The sequence below is a fragment of the Schistocerca piceifrons genome, chromosome 1 (assembly GCF_021461385.2).
Source record: "Schistocerca piceifrons isolate TAMUIC-IGC-003096 chromosome 1, iqSchPice1.1, whole genome shotgun sequence".
Taxonomy (NCBI): domain Eukaryota; kingdom Metazoa; phylum Arthropoda; class Insecta; order Orthoptera; family Acrididae; genus Schistocerca; species Schistocerca piceifrons.
This window is the reverse complement of record NC_060138.1, coordinates 15,161,345-15,167,807: the sequence shown is the minus strand read 5'-3', so window position 1 is coordinate 15,167,807 and position 6,463 is coordinate 15,161,345.

Genomic DNA, 6,463 nt, shown 5'->3' with positions numbered 1-6,463 from the left:
TAATTTACTAATATATTTGCGTTCTATATTAAATGGAAATATCTAATGCAGTTGTCGCTAGTTCAAAGTCAATGTTAAGTATTTTTTAATACATGAATGAAAATAATTTAGCACTTTCTGATGATCAAGTATTTTTGGAATTGTGGATGTCTTTGAAGGATAAGAAGGAGATTATGATCACACCAAATTTACTTATTTTTAAAGGTATAAAGCAAAAGATATAGATGAAATATTAGAATATTCACAAATTCATAAAGCATATAATCTTGTTGATGAAAATGATAAAAATATATTAATAAATCTTAGACTGTCATCAGAAGACACTATATTTATCAATGAATCAGGATTATATTTATTAATATTATCTTCTAAAAAAGAAGAAGCAAAAAAATTAAGAAAATGGGTTACACATCAGGTTTTACCAGCAATTCGCGAACATGGCGAAAATAAGATAAGAAAAGAGATGATTGATGCTTATAAATACCAAATAAAATATTTACATGAAATACGTGAATTGGATACAAAACAAATCGAAAATTTGAGGGAAACAGTTAATATGGCTTTTGATGTAATAAACAAAAGAAACAGAGAAAATAGATACACTATTAACACATGTTATTCCTCAAACAATCAAAATATAAGACCAGCTTTTATTGTTTTAAGATTATATAATTTTAAATATGAATACTATAACATCTGAGCACAATTAAAAAATGTACAAAGACAAATGAATATATCAGAAATATGCACCAAAACAGTGAACAAATTTTAAAAATTGATTATGTGCCAATTTCAATAAATTTATATCATTGAATGAAAGAGAATTTGTGAGTTGTTTGTTATCAAAATTATTTTAATACCAGGATAACTATACACAAGAAGAATTAATTGATGATATAATGAATCTTCTTCATCAAATTGAATTAATGTAAGTCAGTGCTGTTTTTAAGGTATTTATAAACAATGCAAATTTCATATCCATTGAGATCATATAAATAATTCACACTTTCATTGGTTAATTCATTTATGAATGTAGAAATTATATCTTATTCAACATCATTACGATAACTTACGGATAGAAAGAATGAAAGTGTGAGTTCCCTCATTCATACTATTTGGTACATTTATATAGAAATTTTTTTAATAGATTTGTGGTCAAGCGACTGTTATTTTATCTTTATTTACCCAACTGTTGTGCGAGTTATCAAAACCTAACCATACAACATACACTTTATCTCCTTCTTTCTCAAAACTTTTTCAACTAAGTATACATATTTCGTTTTCTGTAGTTCTTGTTCATAAAAATTTCCTTTTATATCTTTTAACTTATATGTAATTGAATTAGGATATATAACATCTTCAATTTCGAAAAATTCTGTTGACCAATTAGCTGTATATCCTTTTTCTAAAAGACCTTTAAGTTCACTAATTCTCACTTTATCACCTTTATTAAATTTAGCTTTTTCATTTTATACAATGTTACTTATTTTTAAATTTTTTCAGTAACTTCTATTGGTTTTATTTTTATAGTCCGATGAACTATGTTATTGTATATGCCAACTAGTTTCGAAACTAGATCAGCCCACTTGTAATTTTCTTGAAGAGCAAATTTCTTCCACATCTTTTCTTTAAGTGTTCTGTTAAAATGTTCAACAACAGATGCTTTTAATTCTGAAAAAGTTGATAATGATAAATGCTGTATTTCGTCATCAATTCTTGAAAATATTCATTATAGAATTCCTTACCATTATCTGTTTGTAAATTTTTTGGCTTTCTAACAATGAAAATATTTCCGAATGCATCAGCCACATTATTATCTGTTTTATCTGTAACTGGAACAGGCCAAGCAAATTTCGAAAAGCCATCAATAACAGTTAACAAATATTTATATCCTTTATTTATTTTTGAAAATCCTTTTAACTTTTCAGAATCCATTTCGACTAAGTCAGCTTCCCATAAATCATCTATACCGAGAGAAATTTCTTCATGTAAAATTTTTTCTCGTTTGTCTGGCCAGTTCTTTAATGATTTTTTCACGAATAAAAAGCTTACTATACGTTAGAAATTTTTTTGACAAATTTACTTTTGTTCTCTTTACAAACAGTACAAAGACCTTCAATTCTTTATTTTCCATTTTTTGTTGATACTCTGTGTGGGTTATGTATATCAGTAAATATTTTACACTTCAAGCAATAAATGTGATAGTCCTTAAGGAATAATAATGAAGTGTGGTTGTCCATTTATATACAGATCAAATTTATTAAACTTTTAAATTATTTCACCAAATACAATTATATTCACAGCAGCTGAACTGTTTTAACAGAATCCTTAAATCGTACATTTAGAAATTTGATTTGTGTACCTTTATGGATTGATTTTTATTTTTTATTTGGTATAGCTTATCAGCGACATTTACTGTAATATCAAAATCATCAAAATTCAAGTTTCTATTTATATTCTAACCAACAACAATAATTCCTTTAAGCAAGAAATCGAACTTGATACTAGATTTTTTGCTCGCCTCCTGTCATAAAAGTAAATTCAATTACTTGTTTATCATATGCTTTATCTTTAAGGTTACTTAAATGTTCTAAGAGTGGAGTTAAATCTGTTTTTGAGCAATAATCCGAAAAAGCTTTTTCTACTTCTTTTTTGGTGAAATAATTATTGAACCATGTTAGAATGCTTCCATATTCAGGGTGTATAACAACATTTGATAGACAATGACTGAAGTCAGCTAACTCGCTATCGAAATAATGTTTATTGATCGGCGACTCCATGGAGTGTCCTGTGCACCACGACCATATAATGGGTATACTTGGAAGGAGAGACAGCATTGGTCGTATTTTTTTGTTTTATTAAACGCAAAATCGATTTTCGGTCACTTAGTGACCATTTTCAGTGCTAGAAGTTAAAAATTATTTCACATTACGATCAGAGAGTATAAAGCAGAAAATCACAACTACATCTGCATATGAACATAACAGTTGGTAGGAACATACCTGTAATATATAATTTAAATTGGTAGGCACTGGTGTCAACGAGCTTACAGCGATCACATAAACTGAGGCCGCTGTTTACATGCACTTGTTCAGCAGACCTCGGTGTGACAGAGCTTGGCATGCCCTCTATGTGACATGTGTCATGTGAAGACTTAATATTACTGGTTTTTCGAGATATTAACACTAAATAACTCTTGTGCATTTGTGAATCATGAAGTAATTCAAATTTAAAATGTACGTAAAACACATAGCAGACGAAGGGGGAAGGACATATCTAAAATACATTGGCGTATTGTTTTTAAAAAACAAACTTATAAAACATAAAACAGATCGATGATAAGTTGTCAGAGTGCAGGACAGGTAAAAGAGCAAAAGACAATGAAAAAGAATAATATATGAATAACATGAAATGAGGTGTAACACAGGTTTTCTAAAACACATAATACCCACCATCTGGCATGGGAAGTTAGAAGTACAACGTTCGTGATTTACGTAAAATGTTACGTTAAGACTAAGGAGTCAAATATATAAAAATAGTAATAGTACGAAACTGCCATTACTTAATAATTAAAATGCCATGAAACACAATATTCATTATAAAAAAGTTTGTAGGTGTGGATAAACAATTTTGCTATCATATCTAACCGACATGCCGATGTACGTCTCATTTGTCCCTTTGGACAAGCTAGCAGTGTTATAACAGTGGTTATAGGCTTCTGCATAAGCACTGGGTCAGAACCCATACATACATGACATCAAATATACACGGTTGCTTATTGTAAAACATAGCCCCATCATTTTGCGTGGGAAGTTAGAAGTATATTGTTCTTGATTTACATAAATATTACGTTGAAACTGAGAAGTCAAATATATAAAAAGAGTAATAGTACGAAAATGCCAGTAAGTAACAATTCAAATGCCATTAAACAATATTCACTACAACAACAAAAAAAGTTTGAGGGTGTAGAGTAACAATTTTGTTATCATATTTAACGGCGTGATAATGTACATATCATTCGTCCTATCACTGGTTGTACGCTTCCGCATAAGCACTGGGTCAGAACCCATACATACATTCACAGGATGATAAAACGTTAATAAAATTGCCAAGCAACCGGTTTTGAATAATAATAAAATAACTTGATTTTACATAACTTATAGTAGTAGTGGGACCCATATGAAATACAAGCAGACTTAAGAAGTACCTATAATTCTAATTGTGTTATTGAAATAAATTTAAAAATATAAGGTGCGAACAGGTAGTATATATCAAACATCGAGAAACCATCATGAGGAAGGACAGGTAATAGTGCCACTTATACCAGAAATGTACATCGTACTTTAGTGAAATTAAACATAGGCTATGCACAATATCCAGCACTTATTCAAACAGAAAAGGAATTGTTAACATATATTAAAAATAATTACATAAAGTGATAACCGGTTCGTATTACTTTGTGTCAACGCCTAAGAGATGTCGACTGTAGTAAAATTATGTTCAGTAGGCGTCCATAAGTTCTGAAAATTACGGAACAAAAGCGAGCATCTTTTTTAAAAACTGAAATTAGTAATGTTATTAGAACAAACCGAACCCTGTGTGTCTGTGTGTTGAGATAGTTGGAATAACGGCCATTGTAAGTGTTCTCGTAGCAACTATGACTGAGGCGTTGTATATAAGGGATAACAAGCAACTGACTACGAATTGCTAACTGTGATAATTGGCAACAAGTTGTTGACTCTTTTCACAGGAAATCGGAGAAGCATTCCCAAAAATGTGTGCTTCTCGATATCATTTGCTCGTTAAGTAGCGCGATATCTGGAGATTTATTATGACAAAAGATCTCCATCTCTTCCATAAGGTCGAGAAAGCGTCCTTTTTTACCCTTGTGCAACAACCTCAATTGCGATGTCAAATCTGGAGTTGTATGACCAGTCGCTACCAGATGGGCTGCGAAATTCGATTTTTCGGCAATATCTTTCCTCTCAAGTGCAACGTGCTCACGGAACCTTGTTTCTAATTTATTAACGTTTTGTCATCCTGTGAATGTACGTATGGGTTCTGACCCAGTGCTTATGCAGAAGCGTACAACCAGTGATAGGACGAATGATATGTACATTATCACGCCGTTAAATATGATAACAAAATTGTTACTCTACACCCTCAAACCTTTTTTGTTGTTGTAGTGAATATTGTTTAATGGCATTTGAATTGTTACTTACTGGCATTTTCGTACTATTACTCTTTTTATATATTTGACTTCTCAGTTTTAACGTAATATTTACGTAAATCAAGAACGATATACTTCTAACTTCCCACGCAAAATGATGGGGCTATGTTTTACAATAAGCAACCATGTATATTTGATGTCATGTATGTATGGGTTCTGACCCAGTGCTTATGCGGAAGCCTATAACCACTGTTATAACACTGCTAGCTTGTCCAAAGGGACAAACGAGACGTACATCAACATGTTGGTTAAATATGATAGCAAAACTGTTTATCCACACCTACAAACTTTTTTGTAATGAATATTGTGTTTCATGGCATTTTAATTATTAAGTAATGGCAGTTTCGTACTATTACTATTTTTATATATTTGACTCCTTAGTCTTAACGTAACATTTTACGTAAATCATGAACGTTGTACTTCTAACTTCCCACGCCAGATGGTGGGTATTATGTTTTTTAAAAAACCTGTGTTACACCTCATTTCATGTTATTCATATATTATTCTTTTTCATTGTCTTTTGCTCTTTTACCTGTCCTGCACTCTGACAACTTATCATCGATCTGTTTTATGTTTTATAAGTTTGTTTTTTAAAAACAATACGCCAATGTATTTTAGATATGTCCTTCCCCCTTCGTCTGCTATGTGTTTTACGTACATTTTAAATTTGAATTACTTCATGATTCACAAATGCACAAGAGTTATTTAGTGTTAATATCTCGAAAAACCAGTAATATTAAGTCTTCACGTGACACATGTCACATAGAGGGCGTGCCGAGCTCTGTCACACCGAGGTCTGCTGAACAAGTGCATGTAAACAGCGGCCTCAGTTTATGTGATCGCTGTAAGCTCGTTGACACCAGTGCCTACCAATTTAAATTATATATTACAGGTATGTTCCTACCAACTGTTATGTTCAGATGCAGATGTCGTTGTGATTTTCTGTTATATACTCTCTGATCGTAATGTGAAATAATTTTTAACTTCTAGCACTGAAGATGGTCACTAAGTGACCGAAAATCGATTTTGCGTTTAATAAAACAAAAAAACGACCAATGCTGTCTCTCCTTCCAAGAAATAATGTTTGTTCACTGCATCCTTTCCATGAATAGGATCATTTACATTAGCTAGCCAATATAACCTCTACTTACTTTAAAAATAGCATTAAATTCTTTCTGAAATTGTTTCATTGGGTCTATTGATGATCGAAATTGCTGAATCAAATTTTCTTCA